Raw genomic sequence first — 11182 nt, forward strand, 5'->3', positions numbered from 1 at the left:
CCCCAAGTGTCACAGTCCTCCACGTGTGGTGCGATTCCCATTGGAAGACAGATAGTCAGAATCCTGTGTTTTTCTAACGGGGTGGTGTCTGGAAACACCGCCTCTATTTGGGTCATTTTTTGTGCTAACCAGAATGGTATTTGTTCCCGTTTAGCTGGTACCTTACCTAGGCAGGATTGTATGTTCTGTGGTGTAATTTTATTTGTGTTCCCCTGATGAGGGGTCAGCTGTGGAATTTTAATTGCTGGTTGAATTGTTGAAGTCCGCATCACATATTGGACTAATTGTCTATGTAATTTTATTAATTGTTTTAGCTGTGTTAAAAGCTCTGCTGCAGACATCCCATCGATGTCTGGATGTGGTGTGTATCCGGCTAGAACCGGCCACGTTGCTCCTGGTCTACCTAATGGACCGAGCCTGGTGATGTGATTATTATGTTTTAGGGCGCCATTAAATAAGAGCAGATGCTCTTGAAATTTAAGTGGTACTTCCACCTCCTCGAAAGGAGTGTACTCATTAGGAGGTTCCTCTGTTTTGTAATAGTGGAAGACCTTTGTTACAGCATTAGCTGCTGGAAAGTTTATCCATGTGTAGAATACCTCTGTCTGCCGATATTCGTGTGCCTCAATTACGAATATGACTGTGCCACCTCTAGGTGTCAGTCCATTTTCTATAAGTTTTAAAGTTATAGATTTTCTTGTGTTGACCGGGATGATTATTATACCCGGGTCTGCTTCTTGCATAGCAGTATCAGCTGCTGCGAGTTCAGTTGCTATTCTAACTGCCTCTCTTTCTCCTTCACTGTCTGACATTGTACTGTCCAGAAGGTTATTTTGTTTGTTTGCAGATCAGGTTCTTATGGAAACAAAGATTAGATGCACAATATTTTGGAACAGTGTATCCTTCAACGTTGACTAAACCAAGCACCATACATAGGAGTTTCCTCCTGCGAGGTCTGGCGGATATTACCTTTCACCCACTCCAGACGTCTTTGGAGTATTATGGGAAAAAAAGGGGTCTGAGTGAAAAAGCACGACTGAGTTACTCTAAATGTCTTACGTTAGTTTTATCGCCTATCCAAACGCGTTGGGCGCCATGTAGTGTAGTTCCTATTATCCCAATAGGCTCTGCGCATTGGAATAATACCTTCAATAGTATAGGCCTAGACCAGACGTTAACTAGGTCTACTACTGTCGATATTAGACTTAAAGTTTTGGGTTTGCCAGCTAGCTCAGAGTTCACTAGAAACTTTCTCGAATAGGCAAGGAGGAGTTGAACCTCCCTGGATAGACAAGAAGGGATTTAGTTTCTGACAACCATAGAACATGACAACTTTGCTCTCCCCTAATCAAGAGTGTATCTCTAGAGTCGTGTGAAAACAAAAGACGACTTATTTTACTCAGTCAGTACGTGCATTCTTAGTCTCACCAGATTGTAGAGAAAAGGAAGAGACGGGCGTGTTCAATAAAAGATGTTATTTATTGATCAGTCTCTTTTCTCGTACAAGAGAAATGGATCGATATTATTGCAATACTTATGGTTAAGTAAAGTGCATACAATAAAAGCAGAAGTATAAAATAATACTGTAAAAACATTTATATGGTTTCTAAGCCATAAGGTGGTTTAAAATGGATAAAATAGATACATACATATATACATTTGACTAATCGTACTCAACTGGTGTTTCTAACTACGCCTACCCCAGATGTACCTGACCTAAGCCTAATACGTGGGCGGGAATAGAAAGTAGCAGTTTAAGTTAAGTTTGTTTTGCCAAGTGACTGACTAAAGAATTCTCTGCAAGGGGTTATTCAGTTCTGTACCTGGAATCTAGGATGAATGAGGGATGGTATCTCTCGTCTCTGGTCTCGATATTCCAGGCTGCCTGCGAGGGCTACCCGGAAGCGCCGGAGCTGGATTTCTCGGTAGGAGAAAGCAGCGTCTCGTTCTCAGCGCGTCAGGAAGGCGGGGCTGCGCCAGCGGGGTCTGCTCTGCTCTGGGCTTCGGCAAGTCTGGCTGCTCCGATCTCGTCACCACCGCGTGTGTTTGCATAGGGCAATATCGGTAATATTTATACCTTTAAGGTGCCGAGATTGACATAAGGATGGACATAGATACGTCAATAAGGATGTCATACGACCTGGTCGTTAGCACATTCTTTTGCTGAAGTTCTCGGTGAAATCAAAACAATGGCCGCAGGGTTTTTCCCAGGTTGTCATAGGTTTGATTTGTTTTGAGAACTCCGTATGCCTTATCAGGGGCTGGAGGAATATCGCTTGTCTAATTAGATGGCAAGCGTTATGACCTAATCAGATAACACGTTCCTGTGCCGTAGTGTGGCTTAATCAGATAACGGTTCCTGCATCATGGGGGTTTTCTGCCTCATGGGATGGCTGCTAGTTAACTTGTTAACCAGAATAGGGTCAGGAATAGGGGGATCGATACAGAACCTATAGGAATACATCACAAGGGCAGGGCACCACCAGAATAGTACAGCAGAGCAGATCCATTAAAGCCAAGCAATGTAATGTAATCTAACGTGGAGTTGAAGAGTGCTACTTGTCACTCGTGAGGGTATTCAGGCACTGAGTAGGTGAGTGTAGGTATGTAGTGAGGCTGGGCCTGAATACAGCCAGTCTCGATGGTCCCACATGAAGACTAGTTCAATTGCCAGGTCTTCAGCGCTTCTTGCAGATTTCACAAAGTGAGGAAGAAGCCCTGATGCGTTTGGGGAGGTTGTTCCAGAATTTAGCAGCTTGGTGGGAGAATAATCAGCCTCCCGCTCTGTTTCTGTGGATGTGTGTGTGAGTGAGAGTGATGCTGAATGAAGTTGTCAGGTGGGTTGGTGGAAATGAAGCTGGTGATTGAGGTATATGTGTCTCATGTTGTGTAGTACAGAGGGGGACCCCACATCAATCTAAGGCAGGTAGACGGGGAAAGAAACATCAAAAGCAAAACGGGTACCTGCCCTATGGATTTGAACAAAAAGGCCTAGGAGAGGTCCAAATATATAAATACAAACACACCTAAGCCCAAGCAAATTACACCGCACAAACAGGTTTATTCATTTAGTATCAAAATTTATTTTTCAGGAATGAATTTTTTCAAGGGACTGCTTTTTTTATATAAACTAATACATAAATATATTTCGTGGGTTAACCTACACTGAGATAAATAAACACAATAATAAAAATAAGTAAATGGTGGTTCAGATTCCGCTCTAGCATATCAACAACATTCATACGGCATTCATTCTCTAATCAAATAGCACCAAGCGATGATGGTTGTAGATAACATGGGGACCGATGGTTCAATGTCCGGGTAGGTTCCTAAAATAGGAAAAAGCGCCTACGCGCGTTTCGGTGTATGGTCCCGTCCGGGACTACACCTTCATCAGGGCACAGTGGAAGGGCGGAAGGGGAACCACAAACAGGTAGGATTTCTGTGAAATAAACATTAAAAACAATGGTTAGGTGTATGTACATTTTTGCGAGGGTTTAGGTGTAAACAAAATAGGCTCACATCTACATTCAGACTGTGGACATCCAGTTTGTGGGCGGTCAGGACTAGACTTGCAGAGCACATACATGACATCATACAAATATTGATTTCCACGAAGGGGGGACAATGGGATAACAATTTAAAAGCTATGCTTTACTGGGACTGCTCGTGGGCAAGGAATGACCGGAAAGAGGGATATGAATGGGGGCTGCACATTAATTTAATGTAAATGCCACACATTAAGGATGTAAAGTTTAAAAAGAGTTTACCTGACTCAGGTATGACAGGGCTGATGGCGTTTCTGGTGCAGGTCGAAGGCGCGACGACCCTGTTAAAGAACAGAGCAAGCTCATAAAGGTGCACAGTGCCAGAGATAAGAGCATGGGGTGCTGAGTTTAGACAATTGCGCAAGATAAGGATGCACACAGGCGCAATTACCAGCGATGGCGGGGGATTCTCCTAAGTCGATTCTCAAGCGGTCTGCCCCCGGGGATATGCTCAAGTGGGGCGAGGCTGATGGAATCCTAGGGCGCATGGAATGCGCAGAGACCCTGTTAAAAGACAGTGCTTGCTCAGAAAAATGCGGGATGCCAGTTTAAAAGAGCAAGGGGCGCTGGATTTAATTAATCACGCTAGGTGGAGGTGGCACAGTTACCTGAAGTGGCAGGGAATACTCTCCTCGATGGATTCTCAGGGAGGAGGGAGCACGCCGCCGACCGGTACAGGGAAGTATAGAGACCTGTACAGGAAATATATGTACAAAAAGAAAGTGCAGGTTTGAGGAAGGAATTACACAGCATAGGTGCACTAGCGCCGTAGGTGGGACTGCGTGGGCGGGGGGCGCGTGCTGTAAATCTTACCCGAAGGGAATTCAAGGATGGAAATAAGATCCCTCTGCTGTTATTGGGACAGAAGAGGTCCGTCCTGGCAAGTTCTAGGCTGCGAGGATCAGCGGAGGCACTAAAAAAGATAAACGGTGAAGGTCACTGAGAGGTTTTCAGGAGAAAGCCTTAGTGATTAGATCTACAAATCTGGCTGACAAGCGCAAGGGGGCATAGCGGACTCAGGGCGGTCAACTTACTTAGCGTCGCATCATGTCGGGCGTCCCGGTCGGCGGACTCCACAGAAGTTGAAACGGCTGGTCTCGGAGCAGGGCTACACTACTCGGGCGCCTCTATATATAGTGGGTTAAACGCTGTGATGGCAGTCAGCTGCGAGGGCGCGCGACCTCACACGGGGGCATAGAGATGGATGATGGTTAGAGATGGCCGTTTAATAGAAGGGAACTGTGGCGGCCATCTTGGAATGGCTAAGAGGAACGAGTTTCGGGATAGAACGACATAGTATGGCATGAAGGGGGGCACAAGAAGGTGATGGGGCACTGCAAAGAATAAGGGGAACAATGGTAGAGGGGAATTCAAGCGAGCAGCTTTAGGAACAAAAGTTGAATTTGGAGTAAAGATTACTCCCAGGATGAATCACATACAGGGTAATAGGAAAGAAATAGTGCAAGAAATCTGTCAATAGGCAAGGGAACCTCCGCGAAAGCTATTTATTGCTGGGTTCCTGAAAGAGAATAATAGACCATAAAGGGGGACTCGGATTCCAACAGGGCCCCTGTCTACAGAATACGGCTAAGCTCAAGGCGAAGTGCGAGTTTACAGTAGTGCATTGGCCCACGGGCATTCCTCGTTTAGGCCCTTTTCCAAACTATTGAGAAAAAAGATCCAGAAGACCTCTCGTTTTTTTCTCCACAGTGTGGGGTCAGTGCCGGCCGGAGTTTGCATCTTTTCCAATATGGACCACCTAAGGTCAGTTTCAGTGTGTTCGAGGGATATCCAGTGTTCGACAAGGGGGGCTCCCCTTTTGCCGATACGTATGTTTGATTTATGCTCCCCGATGCGGAGTCTTATCTCCCTGCTCGTTTCGCCTACGTATGGCATTTCACACGGGCATAGGATAATATAGACACAATTAGTCGTCCGACAATTGGTCATGGTGGAGAGATTTATACTGCGGGCGGGTGTGGGGATCACATTTCCTCCTATGGCGTTTGGACATGCTTGGCATCTGCCACATTTGTGGTTGCCAGTGATAGGGTCAGGGCCTACAATGGACCTTTGGATCAATGGTTTCGGATCACGCATTTTGCCTCTCACTAAATGGTTTCTAAGATTTTTGTTGCGCTTGAATGCAAAGATCGGTTTGGGTAGAGAATTTTGGTCCTGATTTAAATTCAAAAGAAACCAACTGGAGTTAATGGCCTGTCTGAGTTGGTTGTTGGCAGTGGAGTGTCGCGTGATACAGACAATCGATTCCTTAGGGGTGGAGTTCCTAGGTTCAAACATGGAATCACGGTTGTAGTATCTGGCCCGTTTAAAGCTCTCCTTGACCAGCCGGTAAGGGTAGCCCCGTTGTAATAACTTCTCCTTCAGCATATCCCCTTCAGTTAGGAAGTCCCTAATGTCTGTACAATTCCTTCTAATTCGGAGAAATTGGCTAAACGGGATGTTATCACGTTGACAGCGGGGATGGTAACTGCCGTATTGAAGAATGGTGTTGCGGGCAGTGGGTTTGGTGAACAGGGATACCGTGATGGCCTGATTATGATGTCCGACCCATAGGTCCAAGAATTCAATTTTGTCTTGGCTGAAATGGCTGGTGAACCTGAGGTTAGGGTCAGCAAGATTGAGCCACGCAATGAATTCAATCAGGGTGGTGTCATCCCCCTCCCAGATAAAAAACACGTCGTCAATAAAACGGGACCAAGCGCGCACATTTTCGAAAAATGGGGCCATCTCGTTGTATATATGGGTTCGCTCAAATTCTCCCATATACAGGCAGGCAATGCTGGGTGCACACGCAGCCCCCATGCTGACTCCACCTGTTTGTTGGTAAAAGTTGTTGTTGAACTCAAAATAATTCTCCTTTAGAACCGTTTTTAGGCATTCCATAATGAAGCTGGCATTCTCGATTTGGGGGTTAGATGTTAGGATGTTCTGTACAACGGACAGTGCTCCGGTCTGGGGGATGTTGGAGTAAAGAGACTCCACATCTAGGGTGACCAGGAGTTGCCGATTGTGCTGATAGGTAATCCCTTCCACCTTGGAAATAAAGTGGCCTGTGTCCTTGATATAGGATTTCAGGGTTCCCACTAGGGGCTGGAGGAATCGATCAATGTACTTGGATAGTGGCTCTAAGGCGGATCCAATCATGGATACAATAGGCCTAAGAGGGGGGTCGTGGGGATTCTTATGGGTCTTCGGGACCCCGTAGATGATCGGTATTCTGGTGAATGTGGGAGTAAGGAATTCAGCTTCCTTATCACAAATGTGACCATTATGGACTCCTCTCTCAATTATCTGTAAGATACGACGCTTGAGAGCAGGTTCCGGGTTCCTAGTTATTTTTCTGTAGTATTCAGTGGCGGACAAGAGGGTGTTCATTTTTTCAGTGTATGTGGGGGTGTCGAAAATGACGATACCCCCACCCTTGTCACAAGGTTTTATAGTAAGGGTGTCATTAATTTTCAGGGACTTGAGAGTTTCTTCCTCGGTATTGGTGAGGTTGCGGGATCCCTTAGGTATAGATTTAAACATCCTATTGATTTTGAGGATGACTGTTTTTTCAAAGGTCCCGACCTCATGACCTATGTCCTCCAGGTTGGGGGTAAAATTAGACGGGGGTTTGAGGCCCGACTTGTTATCATTATCCTCCGGTGAGGGATGGGTCAGGAAGAATTTCTTGAGACGTATTTTTCTGAAGAATGCATGAAGATCACTCAGAAACTCAAATTTATTGAACCGTGTGGTGGGCACAAAGGATAGACCCCTCGATAACAGGCCCAACGTGTCCGGGGTCATATCATTGGTGGACAGGTTAAAGACCGGAATTGGTTTTACCTTGTCCAGTATTGTTGGTGTCGAGTCTGGACATATGGTTGGGGAGGACCCTGATGGTAGTTGCCACTGTGCGGGTTCCGATTCCTTGGTTTGTAATTCCCCCGGCGGTTCCCTAAAAAACGATTGGATCGAAAGGGTCTGTCAGTATTGTCCGGTCTGCCCGGAGGGGGATAATTACTGTCATAATGGGTATCAAAGTTGGTGTTGTGGTTATCTTCGCCGCCGGAATCAGTGGTGTCTGAAAAGGTGGTTACGCGTCGATTACCCCAGTTTTGGTGGCCACTCTGTTGGTCTACACTGTTGGAGGCACTATAAAAATTACTAGCAAGGTAAGGATATGCCTTCTCTTGCGTGAAGAGGCGGATATCCTTGCGAAACTTTTCCGTTTTCCTCTTAAGTAAGTACTCGGAGAAGGAGTCTAATTCAGCCTCAATCTCATCGAGTTTCTTTTTAGCTAGGTCTAGGGCATCTTCTGATTTTAGTTTTTCTTCAAGCGTCTCGATTTCTTTAGCGAGCATATCTAGAATCTGGCGGGCTGTCTCAATTATGAGCATCATCCAGTCCCTGGAGCATCTGTTGGAGATGAGAGCCCATTTCTCCAGGAACTGTCTAATCTCTATGAAGAGGCCCGGGATGTTTCTAACTCTAAGGCCTATCGGTATAGTGCCCGCCTTCAGATAATCGAGGATAAACTTGGCATGTGATTCTGTGCGCTTTGATTTTTTGCGCAGGTTTAGAAGTTTGGACCATTCGCCCTGTAATCCTTTAGGGGGAAGAAAGGCGGAATTGTCACTAGATGTAGCGCCAACCATCTTAGCGTAGTCATCATCGGAGAAGCCGAAGGTTTTGATGCTCTCCATGCTCTAATCTCACGAGGGGGAAAAAGATTATATATATAATCAGCTCCGGGGTACGGCTCGGGGAAAAGATGGGGGAGGAGAGAAATGGAATGGGCGTCAGGGGGGATGACAAAATTTACAGCAATCAATCAAAAGATTCAGGGGTTCAGACAAGTCTAGTCGGGGACCAAGTACAATACTGGAGTCCAGGAGAGAGAATCAGGTACACTAACCCCCGCAGCACCGGGCTGCGAAGAAACTTCAATACAGAGGGGGACCCCACATCAATCTAAGGCAGGTAGACGGGGAAAGAAACATCAAAAGCAAAACGGGTACCTGCCCTATGGATTTGAACAAAAAGGCCTAGGAGAGGTCCAAATATATAAATACAAACACACCTAAGCCCAAGCAAATTACACCGCACAAACAGGTTTATTCATTTAGTATCAAAATTTATTTTTCAGGAATGAATTTTTTCAAGGGACTGCTTTTTTTATATAAACTAATACATAAATATATTTCGTGGGTTAACCTACACTGAGATAAATAAACACAATAATAAAAATAAGTAAATGGTGGTTCAGATTCCGCTCTAGCATATCAACAACATTCATACGGCATTCATTCTCTAATCAAACAGCACCAAGCGATGATGGTTGTAGATAACATGGGGACCGATGGTTCAATGTCCGGGTAGGTTCCTAAAATAGGAAAAAGCGCCTACGCGCGTTTCGGTGTATGGTCCCGTCCGGGACTACACCTTCATCAGGGCACAGTGGAAGGGCGGAAGGGGAACCACAAACAGGTAGGATTTCTGTGAAATAAACATTAAAAACAATGGTTAGGTGTATGTACATTTTTGCGAGGGTTTAGGTGTAAACAAAATAGGCTCACATCTACATTCAGACTGTGGACATCCAGTTTGTGGGCGGTCAGGACTAGACTTGCAGAGCACATACATGACATCATACAAATATTGATTTCCACGAAGGGGGGACAATGGGATAACAATTTAAAAGCTATGCTTTACTGGGACTGCTCGTGGGCAAGGAATGACCGGAAAGAGGGATATGAATGGGGGCTGCACATTAATTTAATGTAAATGCCACACATTAAGGATGTAAAGTTTAAAAAGAGTTTACCTGACTCAGGTATGACAGGGCTGATGGCGTTTCTGGTGCAGGTCGAAGGCGCGACGACCCTGTTAAAGAACAGAGCAAGCTCATAAAGGTGCACAGTGCCAGAGATAAGAGCATGGGGTGCTGAGTTTAGACAATTGCGCAAGATAAGGATGCACACAGGCGCAATTACCAGCGATGGCGGGGGATTCTCCTAAGTCGATTCTCAAGCGGTCTGCCCCCGGGGATATGCTCAAGTGGGGCGAGGCTGATGGAATCCTAGGGCGCATGGAATGCGCAGAGACCCTGTTAAAAGACAGTGCTTGCTCAGAAAAATGCGGGATGCCAGTTTAAAAGAGCAAGGGGCGCTGGATTTAATTAATCACGCTAGGTGGAGGTGGCACAGTTACCTGAAGTGGCAGGGAATACTCTCCTCGATGGATTCTCAGGGAGGAGGGAGCACGCCGCCGACCGGTACAGGGAAGTATAGAGACCTGTACAGGAAATATATGTACAAAAAGAAAGTGCAGGTTTGAGGAAGGAATTACACAGCATAGGTGCACTAGCGCCGTAGGTGGGACTGCGTGGGCGGGGGGCGCGTGCTGTAAATCTTACCCGAAGGGAATTCAAGGATGGAAATAAGATCCCTCTGCTGTTATTGGGACAGAAGAGGTCCGTCCTGGCAAGTTCTAGGCTGCGGGGATCAGCGGAGGCACTAAAAAAGATAAACGGTGAAGGTCACTGAGAGGTTTTCAGGAGAAAGCCTTAGTGATTAGATCTACAAATCTGGCTGACAAGCGCAAGGGGGCATAGCGGACTCAGGGCGGTCAACTTACTTAGCGTCGCATCATGTCGGGCGTCCCGGTCGGCGGACTCCACAGAAGTTGAAACGGCTGGTCTCGGAGCAGGGCTACACTACTCGGGCGCCTCTATATATAGTGGGTTAAACGCTGTGATGGCAGTCAGCTGCGAGGGCGCGCGACCTCACACGGGGGCATAGAGATGGATGATGGTTAGAGATGGCCGTTTAATAGAAGGGAACTGTGGCGGCCATCTTGGAATGGCTAAGAGGAACGAGTTTCGGGATAGAACGACATAGTATGGCATTGTTTTTAATGTTTATTTCACAGAAATCCTACCTGTTTGTGGTTCCCCTTCCGCCCTTCCACTGTGCCCTGATGAAGGTGTAGTCCCGGACGGGACCATACACCGAAACGCGCGTAGGCGCTTTTTCCTATTTTAGGAACCTACCCGGACATTGAACCATCGGTCCCCATGTTATCTACAACCATCATCGCTTGGTGCTGTTTGATTAGAGAATGAATGCCGTATGAATGTTGTTGATATGCTAGAGCGGAATCTGAACCACCATTTACTTATTTTTATTATTGTGTTTATTTATCTCAGTGTAGGTTAACCCACGAAATATATTTATGTATTAGTTTATATAAAAAAAGCAGTCCCTTGAAAAAATTCATTCCTGAAAAATAAATTTTGATACTAAATGAATAAACCTGTTTGTGCGGTGTAATTTGCTTGGGCTTAGGTGTGTTTGTATTTATATATTTGGACCTCTCCTAGGCCTTTTTGTTCAAATCCATAGGGCAGGTACCCGTTTTGCTTTTCATGTTGTGTAGTGACTTGAATGTGTGTGTGAGAAGTTTAAACTGGCAGCGCTTCTCGTTGGGAAGCCAGTGAAGCTCTCTGAGGCGTGGTATGGGTTTTACGTGGGCAGTCGAGGACGAGACTGGCCGCTGGGTTTTGGATAGTTTGAAGTCTGTGAAGGAGATGGGTTGGGAAGCCGGCAAAGATGGCATTGCCA

General features: G+C 46.0%; 2 long non-coding RNA genes across 2 annotated transcripts; both read right to left on the reverse strand.

Annotated features, from left to right (window-relative positions):
- Window positions 1-3315: 3315 nt before the first annotated feature.
- Window positions 3316-4684, reverse strand: LOC144767231 (uncharacterized). The gene is made up of 3 exons (XR_013598110.1): window positions 4583-4684; window positions 3771-3829; window positions 3316-3442 (listed from the first exon to the last, which is right to left on the reverse strand). It is a non-coding gene; the product is annotated as an uncharacterized LOC144767231 (long non-coding RNA).
- Window positions 4685-8929: 4245 nt separating this feature from the next.
- Window positions 8930-10298, reverse strand: LOC144767232 (uncharacterized). The gene is made up of 3 exons (XR_013598111.1): window positions 10197-10298; window positions 9385-9443; window positions 8930-9056 (listed from the first exon to the last, which is right to left on the reverse strand). It is a non-coding gene; the product is annotated as an uncharacterized LOC144767232 (long non-coding RNA).
- Window positions 10299-11182: the final 884 nt, after the last annotated feature.

Source organism: Lissotriton helveticus, chromosome 7 (genome assembly GCF_964261635.1).
Source record: "Lissotriton helveticus chromosome 7, aLisHel1.1, whole genome shotgun sequence".
In the NCBI taxonomy this organism is placed as follows: Eukaryota; Metazoa; Chordata; class Amphibia; order Caudata; family Salamandridae; genus Lissotriton; species Lissotriton helveticus.